We start from the raw sequence: 14,713 nt of genomic DNA on the forward strand, positions 1-14,713 counted from the left end.
TAAACTTTAAAGAAAAGAAAGCATGTAAGATAGGTCAAAATGAACAACTGGCAACACGGGCAGACAGAAGAACCACGAAAGAAATGTTGGAGGTCGTAGAGAAAATTGTCTTAAATAAATTATATTTAAAGTTGTGAAAACCGGTCTTTAATATTAAAAGACACCATCCGAAGTCTTTTACAGTATCCAGATGGTGGTGCCATCTACCAGAGCTGCGGCAACAAGCACGAGCTTAAAACAGCTTTTATGGCGATGGGGAAGATGAAGAAGCGCGTGATCGGGTGATGGCCGATCGATCCACGATTGTGCCGGTTGAGAATCTAGGGTCGGTTCTTCAACATCAGCATCATCAACTTGCACAGCCCTCACCACAGAAGTACCGGTGACGACAAAGACGAATTCTACGCCCAGCTGGAGCGTAATACGACCGCTGTCCAAAACATGATATCACGTTCGTCATCAGGGATTTTAACGCTCAGGTCGGCCAGAAGGAGGAATTCAAGCCGAAAATTGGAAGCTTCAGTGCGCACCAGCTGATCGACGAAAACGGCATAAGACTAATAGATTTCGCCGCCTCCAAATGAATGGCCGTACGTATTACCAGCACCGCCTCCTACATAAGTACACCTGGAGATCACCGTACCAAACGTAATCTCAGATCGACCATGTTTTGATAGACAGCTGGCATTTCTCGGACATCATCGTCAGAGTGTGTCGAGCAGGCCCTGGCAATTTCACTTTCAATCGTCAATCGTCACTCAAAAATGAGCGCAAAACGCGTCATTCGAAAGAGCTTCACAGTCAATTCCCTCTCACACCAGCTTCTCTTCACATTCGGCAAACGCTAATTTCACTCTGCTTTCACCTCGGTCTCCTTCGTTCGAAACTGGCAATCGTCAATTTCATTTCAAAACGAAATTCGAGCATATCCCTTTCAATGAAAGTTTCATTGCGTATACTCGCATACCTCCAAAAACAAAGCCGGCTGATGCCTGCTGGAAAACAACAATAAACATCAACAATTTGCTGGCGCCCAAGGAAGACACCAACAATTGCTTGAAGATGCACACGGCGCCGGGCCGACACGGCCGCACGCACCCACAAAAAATACCAACAATTGCTTGAAGACGCACAAGGTGCCAGGCCGACACGGCCGGTAGACGCATCAACAAAAACATCAAGAAATCTGTTGCCACGAGACTGGTGTGTGTGTGTGTGTGTGTGTGTGTGTGTGTGTGTGTGTGTGTGTGTGTGTGTGTGTGTGTGTGTGTGTGTGTGTGTGTGTGTGTGTGTGTGTGTGTGTGTGTGTGTGTGTGTGTGTGTGTGTGTGTGTGTGTGTGTGTGTGTGTGTGTGTGTGTGTGTGTGTGTGTGTGTGTGTGTGTGTGTGTGTGTGTGTGTGTGTGTGTGTGTGTGTGTGTGTGTGTGTGTGTGTGTGTGTGTGTTTGTGTTTGTGTGTGTATGCTATTTGCTGCTATATGCTATTTGCTGCTATATGCTATTTGCTGCCTGCATTGAAAGTCTCGTTTGACGTCGAAATTGATGACACTGATTGCGGGCAGTTTCAAGCATCATTGAAATTCTCTTCTGCTGACTTTTGAATTTCTTTCTTTCACTCCAGCAGTGAATATGAGAGGATTCACTTTCATTCGAGTAATGAAAGTGAACTGCTCGAAATTGAAATTTGTTGGAGTGAGACGAATAAAGGGAAATTTTCGCCCTGGTGTCGAGGCGCCAACATCGAGTCAGACCATTATCTGGTGATGGTGCACCGAAAACTCTAGCTAGTGTAAGCGTTGCAAGTCATTCGTAGGAGGTCGTAGTGATCTCGCTGTAGATTAATTAAATAATGGGGCAGTGGTGTTCGTGGGAGTTAAGGGTTTCTCCTTGGCGAGGTAATTCATCAAGCCACCCTAACCCGGCGAAACAGTTCGTTCGACAACCCGCCACCAGAGGGCCTCTAGGAGATGTTAGCCGCCAACGTACACGGCGATATGGCGTAAAGGCGAAGCGAAAAACGAGCGAAGAATGAGGGCAAAGATCGAGGGATGGTTCAAGGCCGGTCAAGACGAAATGACCTGACATTTTGAAAAACGTTCGCGAACAGATCACTACACAGTAAACGAAAATTACCGAGTTCGGTAATTTTTTTACCGAAATCCTAACATGTGTAAATTACTTAACTGTTCGGTAATTTTTTCGGTAAAAAATAAACGAACATCGGTAAATGAAGAATCGTTTTACCGATGTTCGTTGATTTTTTACCGAAAAAATTACCGAACAGTTTAACGATTTACACATGTTAGGATGTCGGTAACAAAATTACCGAACTCGGTAATTTTCGCTTACCGTGTACGTTGATGAAGGGCTTTAGTGAAAACTACAAAGTTGTTGAACTAAAAGTCAGATTGCGGTTATATTAGCTATCCATAAGTTCCATCAAGTTAAGGGACAGGAAATATCACCATGAACAGAATTACCCGTAATCCGGGAAACCATTACAGTGCGTAACTCTGAACAACAGTTAACATTCCACCATTTTGTCGTTGCCCAAAACCATCATCCCCTAAATTATTTCTGAACATTGACAGAACCCAGCTGTATCGAGTTGAAAACTCTCTTAAACTCAACCCGAGAGCGCCTTGTGCGACACCCTACAGCGTCGATCGACAACCTCAACAACGTCGGCTTGACTTGCTCCGGTACCTGGTTCAGCACCCAAGGTGAGACCAGGTGCGTCATTGCCACGCGCCGCTTCGCTTACCATTGAAGAACCAACAGTGCCCGGTTCAGCACCCAAGGTGGGGCCGGATACACTCAGCAAGAACCAGCTGACCTCCAAGCTGACCTCCAAGCTGACCTCAACGAACCTGAGCTCGACGCCGAAGGAGGAATAAGGAGTACGTCCCCGCGGAAATAGAGGTTAGATAGTGATAAGAAAGTGGTGGGTGAAACTGCACATCAATAAAGGGTACTAATTGTTAAGCCTTGGATTTTTACCTTAGTCTTCGCGAACTTCCCTGCAACATAGTATTTGTGGAAAGCGTGCCGACCCTAGGGATCGTTAGGGGTTCACAGCACTTTCTACCGATTGGCTAACAGCCAGCCTTACATTAGTGAACAACATACGAAACCGAGGCCTTCCTCGGTTAAATAACGCACGACTGAAGCAACCTGAAGTCGCCGCAGACTACGCGCAATCGCTCGAAGCAACACTGCCGGCTGAGAGGGAGCTTGAGGAAGCCCCTCTCGAGGACTGTTGGGATACCATCAAGACAGCCATCAACAGTGCTGCGGAGAACGTCATCGGTTATGTGGAGCGAACTCGACGGAACGACTGGTTTGACGAGAAGTTTAGGAGGGTGATGGACGAAGGGAACGCCGCGCGGACGGCTGTGGTGCAAAAAGGCACTCGTCGAAATGTGGAAAATCACCGACAGCGGAAGAGGCAGCGAGTCCGAATTTTCCAGGAGAAAAAGCGCCGGCTGGAGGACGAGGAGCTCGAGGAGCTGGAGCAGCTGCATTGTTCCCAAGAAACACGAAAGTTCTATCAGAAACTCAACGCATCCCGCAAAGGCTTCGTGCCGCAAGCCGAAATGTGCCTGGATAATGACGAAAAATCGTGAGCTGATCAAATTGTGGAAGCAGCACTTCGATGAGCACCTGAACGGCGCACATGCAGGAGATCAAGACGGTGGAGTAAGGCACAACGACGTAGAGGAGCAACTCCCAACGATGAATGAAGTTAAGGAAGCCATTCGCCAGCTGAATAGCAACAAGTCGACTTAGCAGGCCGGCTTCATGGAGCGATGATTTACGACGGACCAGATCTGCCTGCACATAAAGGCAAACCTTCTAAAAATGCCTTACGCACCATCTATTCATCGACTTCAAAGCCGCATTCTACAAAATCGACCATGATGAGCTATGAAAAATCATGGACGAGAATGGCTTTTCTAGGAAGTTGACCAGACTGATCAAGGCGAAGATGGATGGAACGCAGTGCTGTGTGTGGATTGCGGGTGAGTTGTCGAGTTCATTCGAATCGCACAGGGGGCTTCGACAAGGTGATGGTCTATCCTGCATGATGTTCAACGGGGCGTTAGAAGTTTTTATTCGACGAACCGTGGGCGAAATGCGGGGAACGATTTTCAACAGATCCAGTCAACTTATCTGCTGTGCCGATGACATTGATCTAGTCGGCAGATCATCTGCGGCGGTGGAAGAGATCTACTGCAAACTGAAACGCGAAGCAGGAAGGATTGGGTTGATGATTAATACGTCCAAGACGAAGTACATGCTGGCCTGCGGATCCGAGACCGACCGAACCCGCTTGTCCAGTAATAACAAGGTCACGATCGACGGCGACGAGCTGGAGATAGTCGAAGACTTTGTCTATCTCGGCTCACTGGTGACCGCAGACAATGACACCAGCCGTGAGATCCGGAGGCGAATTATCAGCGGAAGTCGTGCCTACTATGCACTTCACAAGAAACTGCGGTCGAGAAGACTTAGCCCTCGCAAAAGTGTAACCTGTATATGACGCTCATTAGACCGACTGTTCTCTACGGGTATGAGACATGAATATTGCTAAAGGAGGACCTGGGTACACTCGGAGTATTCGAGCGACGAGTTATTAGAACCATGTTTGGCGGCATGCAGGAAAACGGAGAGTAAAGGCAAAGGATGAACCACGAGCTCGCGTGACTCTACGGCGAATCCAGTATCCAGAAGGTGGTGAAGGCTGGCCGGATACTCTGGGCAGGACATGTTGCGAGAATGCCGGACGACTGTCCTGCAAAACAGGTGTTCGCTACGAATCCGGTAAGAACGAGACGAGAAGGGGCACAATGAGCGAGGTGGTTAGACCAGTTAGACCAATTGAATCGTTGGATGTCCAAGAAATTGGAGAAAGGTTGCCATGGACCGAGTGAATTTTAGGAATGATGTTCGTCAAGCTACGGAATAATATCAAAATAAATGATTGTTTATTTATCGCTTTGCGTAGAATCATCAAATCATTACCCAGTAACGCCAATGAACTGTTCAGCCAATGCTACGGATTTTTTGAACATGTGGTCCTGGTATTTATACAGATTTACCTTCTGATACATTCATGATTAGGGATGGAAGAAAATCTCTTCTAGCGACTTTTGAGCAGCGAGCGACCAACCCTAGAACCCTATGCCTTCCAATATCGTACATACGGATTGTTGTGAGTGGTTGCAAAAAAAAATGCGAATCTCCCAGTGTCCGGCACAAAAGCGCTAATCCGCTATTCGCTAGTTAGTCCGCTAACTTTTTGTTAGCGGTTTGATTTTGCCGCTAAGTTTGGATTGATTTAGCGAATTGAAAAGTTCCGCTATTTTTTGGTTCCGCTAATTGAAGATCGCTAACTTCCATATATTTGTATCAATCTCTCGAATTCTTAGTGATAGAATAAACTTTTTTTTATTAATCAAGTCAAAGTGACATTGTGCATCATTCTGATTGCTTAATTGGATTCATTGGAGGAATGCGTACTAGAGTTAGAGAAAAGATGTATTAAGTGTCATTTTTATCTCTTTAAGCACTTTTTTGAGCAACTTTCACAGAAGGAGATAACAATAAAAGGTGTTTTTTTTATAATTTCTTTATTTGAAACGGCTCATACCTTTAGGCTTTAAGGAGCCAAACTCGTTTTGTATTTTTACAAATAAAAGGTGTTAAACAATATAAAACTATTTTCAACATCTCTTCATCAGCATTTGTTTTCAAGTGGTTGAGCTATTTATTTTTGACAATACAGTTTTTAGAGATTTTACAGATCAGTTCATATAAAAATAAGATAAAATCACTATTGTAGCCTTCCTTTTAAGTTCAAATAGGAATTGTATAAATGTTCACGTTTGACAATGCTCCTGCAAATTTGAAAAAGGGGAAAACAGGCTAAAGATTTTTAATGAGGATTATGTAAAATAATTCCAAAACAAAAATATTGAAAAATTGCAGTGCAATTCAAAAGATTATTTGTAACAAAATTGCATACTATCTACTTTGCACAAAACCGATAAATCGAGTGAATTTTAACCAAAATTTAAATAAAAAAAAGAGAGATATAGCTCTCATTTTTCACATTCTGTTCTTTCTTTAATTGTTCGAAAATCGTTTGTTTTAATTTATAGAACACAAAGACTCGCTTAAACTCCTATTTTTGACAGTTTTGGGTTTGCTCATATAATTTTATGGAAATACGATCAATTTATCTAATTTTAAATTAAATACTTGAAACTTCATTAATTCCCCCTTGGGGAGTTGTAACAATCGGAAATGGAAGTGCGTAACTAAAAAAAAAATGATATTTGTTCCGGCCTTAATGTTGGTAAATAAACAGTTAGCGATTAGCGCTTTAAGCTTAAAGCGATAGCTTTTTTCGCACATTTAGCGTATTTAATTAGCGATCGCTAACTTTGTATTAGTTAGCGATTTAATTAGCGGCGCTAATTTTTCAGTTAGCGATGCCGAACACTGGAATCTCTTAACGTACAGATCCTGACTTAGAAAAGATCGGGATATATACAACATGTGATTTTTTGGTAATCATACACCCAAAATAATTTTCACTTAAAAAATAAGTGACATCTGTAGTAAATTCTCGCCATACGTAATTTCATTTGAATTTTAAGTGATGGGTCAAGTGAATTCACTTAAGTGACCGGTCAAGTGAATTACACTATGACGTTCGAGTGAAATTTAACTGAATTTCTAAGTAAGTTTCTAGTTAATTATCTCTCGAGTTTTTAAATAAAAGAACATTTATAGAACAGCACTTCGATTTCAAATACTTACATTACGCTTTCGCCATAAATTTATTGATTGGAAAATTCCATTGTAATCCCAAGACAGATCGGTTACTGCGGATAGTGCGAATTCTAAATCTTCCCTGCTGCAAACCAAAAAATCTGTCCCGTTCAACCCACAAGCTGAAACATGATAACACCTTTAAATAACTTTTTCTTACATCACGTTTAACACAAACTACCGCCAAAATCGCCTATTAAAGAATTGGGAAAATCCAAATCCAGCATAAGCTTTAAACGCTGCTCTTTAGAATTTGCCATTTTGAACTCTGAAAATAAACACAATTACAACCTGACATTCACTTGAAATTCAAGTGATGGGGAAGTGAATATTTTTCCTCACTTAAAATTCAAGTGACGACTGAAGTGAATGTGGATGAATTCACTTGAAATTTAAGTGACTGCCAAGTGAAATGTATTTGTCGCACTTGAATGGAAGAAAATCACTGGATCCTTGTTTTTAAGTGAAAAATCATGTGTATTTTAAGAGTGAATTTGGGTTCCTACACTTAGCGTTACGATTGTTATTTTTGGGAAGATTAAGAGAGTAGCTCTTGCTGTGTGGTGCTTGATTGTTGGTTAGGTGGATGTGTTGGAGCTTTTTTTGCATATTACGTTTTGCAGTTCATTTATTTTCGCGAAAATGGAAAAATGGAGGAGGGAGAGGGGGAGGGGACATGATCATCTATCAATAACAAACATGATACACAATGATACGGGGATAAATGTTTGTGAATCAGTTAGTGAGTGGCGTTCAGAATGGGAAAGTCGAGTAGGAAGTACACCTTCAAGAATCACAATAGAAAATCAGATAGGGGAACATGCCCTATTATGCGCCACCTAAGCGAATCGCTGATTTCCTATGTATTCCACGTACAAATTGTGGTAAAAAATGGGTGTAATCGTTGAAGAAAAGTGTATTCTACAAATGCCTATGATTTTTTATTACTCAAATTTCTATAGTTGCTTCAAAAACTTGATTTTTAAAAAGCATATTAAAAGCCACAGAACAAAACTGTGTTGCAAATACGCGCCGCTGTGTATTCAATACGCGCCTAGCAGCCGAGCGCACCCGAAAGCAGCCGAAGACCGAAAACACACCAATACTTACAGACCAGGCCCGTGCGAAGGACCCGCTCATGGGGGGGGGGGGGGGGGTTTCAAAATACAAAATTCAAAATCCAGATTTTTAGGGTTTTGAACAATTCCTCTTTCAGGCAAGTCATCAATAATGTATTTATTTTTTATTCATTTAAGTTAACAAATTTAACTTAAATTTTTCCGAAAACACAGAAAACGAATGCGATTTTAAGTTTTGATTTAAAACCAGAATTTAATGCTTCGGACATAAGAATCATAGAAATACATTAAAAAAATCACCCAGATTTAAATGGAATCCACACAAAAATATAATTGAAAAAATTGAGAAACTTACTAAAACTATTATTAAAAATGGAAAAAGTTTGACTACAAATTAATTAAATTTATGTGAAAATTGTGAAAAAAAATTGAGCTAGTTACATAAACATACTCATGAAGGGTTTTTAAAAACCTAAAATACGAATCAAAATCTGCTGATTAATTTGGATAAAAAAAATTAAAAAGTTTTTTTTTTATTAGTAGGTTTTGACCGAATTTGCTCGGATATTGCCCGGATTTTGGACGACAATTTTAAAACGAAATGCCCTGATTTTGCCAGGTTTTAAGATAAAAGTAGTATGAGATAAATAGTATAAATGGAATAAAGTGAACAAGTAGAAGCTGCTAAAACTGCTAAAACTTTTGCCGCTGAAACGAAAATTACTTGCGATCTTGGGGAAATTGGATAATTGATTTGAAGCCTTTCTTTTTTTTATGTTTTAAAGTTTTGTCAAAAAAGAAATTTCTAAAATGATTTTTAATTATTTTCAAAAGTGATTTAAAAAACCAAAGCGTTAGACAAAAATCTAATTGCATATTTGTATTCAAGGCACCCAAACTAATCAAAACAAGCATTTAAATTCTTTGCACTTAGGAAAAATGTGAAATTTGAGGTCTTGAGTAATTTACTAAAACGATTTTTATATGTAGTTAAGGATTCAGAAGAATGAGAAATACGAAATACAATTGATGCTAAAATTATTTTCTGGAGAATTATTTCATACCAGCATAACATTTGAGATGACTTTAACCCTTTTTTAGAATCAAAGTGATGTGTTATAAAATCATCGATACTAGGTTGTGGTTTTTATTTTACTAAATCTGTTGACTATCGTGAGTGGTCAACACCTGTCACATGGTTGCCAACTTATAATACTTAGAATTTGTATTATTTTAATAAATTTTGAAATTCAAATAATTGGTTTTTTATTTTAGTTACACTTCTTAGTAAAAATCCGTTCCAAACACGAGTTAAGTTTTTTTGTGTGTCAAGATTTGAGTTTCAATACTAAAGGATAACTGAACTGTAAATCGAAATCTACAATTGATTAGATTAGTGAACGTCATATAGAGTCAAAAAATTGAATGTCTTATGCCTAGAGAGTAATTTAAGACTAAATTCCGCCGGAGGCAAGCCAATTTTCTGACATGTTTGTTAACACTTATTTTTAAACACCTTTTGGGATCAAGTGACTTCCCCCCGGTAAATTCATTTTTTATGCTGTAAATTTGAATTGAAAAAATCTCCATGGGGGGGGGGTTAAACCCCTAAAACCCCCCCCCCCCCCCCGTTCGCACGGCCTTGTTACAGACACTTTGACCGAAAAATAAATCAAAATGGACTAATCAAAATTAAAAAAAAAAGAAAAGTAGATTTTTTGGGCTGAATCAACGCTCATAATATGGTTTTAGACTTTTTGTTCATTTTTAATGAAAATTGGCCTTTTTGAAAAATTAATGCTATTTTCAGCCTACTACGATTGGCGCGTTATAACAAGCGCATGGGATGTGATAGAACATACTCATAAAAAGCATACCTTAGCAAATTCAGTATAATTTTTTAGCATAAAATCAAAGTTTAGATTTTGCTCTATCGATGTGTCAGAAAATATTGCCTTATTCGTTTTTCTCTGCTTGGTGACACCTTATTGAAAGTGTTTTAAAATTTAGATCGGAATGAAGAAAAACCTAAATTGTGAAATTATCACGACATAGGGGCATTTTAAGGAAAAATTCATACATCCCATGACGAATCTCAGCATTTAAAACAAATTGGTAATATTTTGCAGGCTTAAAATGTTTTAGATTCTTCAAAACAAGAGTGGCGCGTATTAGCCACATGGGGCGTTATATGAACTTTTCCCCTATTGCTTATCTCATCGCAGTTTTCGTGGAGATGGACAGTTCAGGTTGTTTGCTATCGCATTAACCATTCGAATTAGTAAATTTCCTCCATAAAGACTGGTTCTAAACATGCTTGTAAATTACACTTTTCAAAAATGGTCGGGTAAACTGGACATTGCGTATAAAAGGTACATTTTTAAGGAAAAATTGCTGTAAAAGTATTAAAGAACGTTTTTAAACCAAAATGGAACCAACTGGTCCGAGTCCAGAAGCGAAACAGTTTGATTTTCGTAATTTCGTTTTTAAAAGGCGCTGTTTTCACCGGGGATCCAGTTTTTACAGTTTTTATGGAATGTTTGGAATGGTGAGTGCTTTTCGACGGCAATTGGTATTGCCAAGGTCTTTTGAAGGTATATGAAGGTTCAACCGGATGAGAAATTTGAAAACCTGGATAAACAGAGAAAAAAAGTTGAGACGGAAGGTCTTACGCTTATCGTTGGAACGGGAGGTCGAACAGAAAAAGTTGAAACAGACGTTGGAATGGGGGTCCAACAGATAAAAGTTGAGACGGAAGGTCTTTAACTTATCGTTGGAACGGGAGGTCCAACAGAAAAAGTTGAGAGGAAGGTCTTTAACTTATCGTTGCATAGAGAGGTCCAACAGAAAAAAAACTTAGAGGAAAAGTCATTGACTTAGTATGCGCTTGGACGAAAGGATCATTTGGCACCGACGGGAGATCCATCTGAACTGCTTTGGCAGAGAGATTCAACACTCCGTTGTGTCGAGAGGTCCATTTGAAAAATACTTACGACTAAAGTTTCAACGGATTGTGATACTTGTCGAATTCGAGTTGTGAAGAGAAGACCGTTGTTGTTTGGCGGAGGGTGTAATTTTAAAATGACACGGTTCATCAGAATGTAACATAGCATCGCGATAATTCGCAGAAAAGTTATAAAAATTAGTAAAAGAAAAGAGATTTAAAAAGCATCCAATCAAATAAGTATTTGAATGTTAATTGAAAATCCGGATTGAATTCTTAACTAAATGCTATAGCAATTCAATTGAAGTTTTAATTCTTTCTCCACGTTTAAAAGAGTACGCCGGAATAGGAGCATCATACAAAAAAACTCAAAAGGAACTCAACCGGGAGATTGAGGAAACTACCTATTAAAAAAATCTGAAATTTAAACTTAGTTGTTGCGTGAATCGAGTTTGATTTCTAGAATAAATGGGTGGAAAAATTTGACCTTAACACGAAGAAAACTCATCAGAGGAATAGTCGAATGAGTGCGACGGACCGAAAGTCGTCGCAGTCTCAGCTTCATGCCGTATTATGATGACGAAGATCAGCTCCGTGGTGCGATACACCATCTGAATGGTCTTTCGAAAGCGGAAGGTTGGTGTGCCGAGGAATGATGTTCAGTCAGCGTAGGAAAAGGAGATTATGGATTGAAGCTTATCGATTTTGTGTATTCAATTTGCCTAATTCCACAAGGCAACTAAAATCACTTACAGATATGCTTCTGTTTATTTGCGTTTTTCTTTGTGTAAGGGGAAGGCGTAATGTCGGTTGATTGCTAGAGTCATTCTCACAGAATTGACAGTCACTACTCCACTGTAGTAGTACTCCAGCGAACCTTTACATGTTGGTATGATCTTCCTCCCACCTACTACCTTATCGTCACACCACAACTGGTATTATGTGCCCTCAGTTAGTAAACAATCTTCAATTCTAATGATATTTGAGTAGAGTGCAATGTTTGGCGTTCGAGCCTGCAAATAGGCCGCAGTAGACACTACCAAACTAGCACGCTCATAGGATTTTATCAGTTTTTTCTTGTATTAGAACCAAATCTTTTTGTTTCTGTTTTTAAGTTTTGTGTAAGGAGGAGATGTGTAGCCGATAATTGATGGAGCGCTCTTCCTTTGAATATACATCATCATTCTTTCGACTCTCGAAGCCTGTGTTGATCTCATCTCTCTCCCTCACCATGTACATACCATATAGTCACACAAACACCCACAGGCGGGATATGCGCTAGCCAACGAAGTATCGCTTGCGAGTCAAGCACTTCCCGGCAATGTTATACAAACCGTATGGAGCACATCTCTCAGATTTCCCCTCAGATTTCCCCTTTTTTGACAGATTTAAGCTTTTTTCTTCAGATTTGAGCTTTCATCTCCTATGCTCTCAAGGAAAAAAAAGCTTAAATCTGAGGAAAAAAAGCTTAAAAACGAGATTCACCAAGACTTATTCAATAGATGTTGGTCACACGATACATAGACAAATCGTGTAACGCTGCAGGGATCTGGAGTCAAGTGGAATGTCCCCCGTTCAGCCGGTGAAGTGCAGAGCGTAAATATGCTACACAGCACTCGATATTTAACTTTAACCACGTGCGTATAACATCACTTGAAGTAGAAATTTTCTAGCTTGAAACGATTCATAATGGATTTTCTTGAGTGATTTTCGGAACATTATGTCCGATGTGATATACTTAGATAGTATGTATGTATGTATGGTTCCCCCATCGGTAGCAAGGTCCAGCCTATGTCTGTGTGGCTTGGCCTTCGAATTCCTTCCATGGTTCGTCGAGGGAAGGCATCCAACCTTCAGAGACCTACACTGCCGTTCTAAGCAAGATTGTCCCATGTGGAAAAACGTGCAAACGAGAAAAACGCGATTGAAATATCAGCTATATTTCCAATTTTTCTCTCAAACTAAAAATTCACCGACAGTTTTTTCGTAGTGAACAGTTCAAGTTAATCATTTTAAAATGTTTTCTGCCAAAAAAAATTACATTTCCTACAAAAAAACAGCAAATTAGAGCCAAAAATGCTCCGTGTGACACTTTTGCGTAGAATCAGAACGCATGCCGATTCTACGAAAAACTATCACACGGCTACAATTTTCTATCATTTTATAAGCTTGCTTAGTTTTTTTCCCAAAAACTCATGCTAAACCGTAATTTGAGAAATACGTTCCTCTTTGTTTATAAAATGTATAGTTGAGTATGAATCTTGTAAGTAGTGCCTACCGAAAAGTGTTAAGTGAAAATTTCTCTGAATAAAACACTCAAGGCTTCTCGCTCCTCCTCTGCCCTCTATTTTAGTGTTCTTCCCAGTGAATAACATTAAATTCGACAGTTCGAACTCATCTTAAGAAAATTTTTTGATAAAATTTGCATTTTTCATAGAATTTTCTTTAGTGTGACATTCTTGCGTAGAACTATCAACATAGAGACAACCACCTTGATGAAAATTTCGTATAAGTTCAGAACAAAGTATACTTGTTTGTGTTTTTATTCGGTTTTATTTAGAGATGTACCGAATAGTGGTATTCGGCGAACGGCCGAATACCGAATATTGACCTTTTCAACTATTCGGCCAAACGAATATTCGGCCGAATATTCGACCGAATATTCGGTCGAATATTCAATTGAGTTTTTCAAGAAAAAAACTAAAGCGATTATTTCAATGCTTTCTATTTCTTCAGTATTAATGCCCCTCATGTTTTTAGTCGATTAATTTCAACAAGATGATATTATTGGATGATAAATTACAAGATATTTTTTTAAGAAGGGGTCTTTCAGATTTTTAAAATGTCACCAATAACTGAAAAGACATCAGATGAGTCGTCGCTTCTAGGGCGTTTATCACCAAAGAGATTTCGTTCCTGTGAAATCTGGGATGAAAGTGGGTGAAACAGATGCCAAGCTTTTTGAAATTGCTTCTCTGATATTGAATTTAATGAAGGTCGAATTTGAGCAAGATATCTTCAAAATATTTGTTGAAAAATAGATGATCTTTAACTTTAAGCATACCATACTTTCAACCACACGTATCCACACGGTCAGGTATTCAGGAAGATTTTTGAAAAAAAAAATTAAAAAGGGCAAAATTTATGTATATTTTGAAATTTTGAAAAATCGTTATTGAACACAAAATTTTAAAAAAATTAAAGAGGAATTTGAGTTTTTGTTAGATTTAGCAAGATCTGAATAAACTCAAGCAAAACTCGGGAAGTTTTAAACAATATCTGGACATCCCGGCCAGATTTGATTTATCTGGATTCTTTACTGGATTTTTTAACAAGCCGAAATATATCCAGAAAATCTGGAATAAACTATAATCAAAGTATAAAACGATACCGTTCAGCGTTCTCCTGCACGATCTTCAGTGAAAGATACGCGGATACACCTTAGACGTTTCACTGAAACCATTTTAATTTTATTTATAGGAAACCCATTAAGGTCATTCTTTTTCGTAAATAACAGCTGAAACCATAGATTTTCAATGATTGTGTGGCTTTTACAACATAACTTTTGGATATTTTATAAATTATCCAAAAAAAATTTGAAAAATTTACAAGTCTGTAGTAAATATTCGGCCTATTCGGCCTATTCGGCCGAATACTTAGCTCAACTATTCGGTGAGCCGAATATTCGGCTTAACGGTTTTTCGGCGGTATTCGGCGCCGAATATTCGGCCGACCGAATATTCGGTACATCTCTAGTTTTATTTTATGGGACATTCTTGCTTAGAACGGCAGTACAATGGTTGGCAATCCACTCGGCTTGCAATAGTCTCTTCAGATTATCCCCAGATGCAT

The 14,713-nt window shown here is 39.2% G+C and overlaps 1 protein-coding gene across 1 annotated transcript in view; it reads right to left on the bottom strand.

The window, feature by feature from the left end:
* The window catches only part of LOC129755598 (uncharacterized), a 379,672-nt gene that overhangs the window by 5,493 nt on the left and 359,466 nt on the right, over positions 1 to 14,713 (bottom strand). The gene's annotated exons all lie outside the window — the stretch shown is intronic.

The sequence above is a fragment of the Uranotaenia lowii genome, chromosome 3, assembly GCF_029784155.1.
Source record: "Uranotaenia lowii strain MFRU-FL chromosome 3, ASM2978415v1, whole genome shotgun sequence".
NCBI classification, from domain to species: domain Eukaryota; kingdom Metazoa; phylum Arthropoda; class Insecta; order Diptera; family Culicidae; genus Uranotaenia; species Uranotaenia lowii.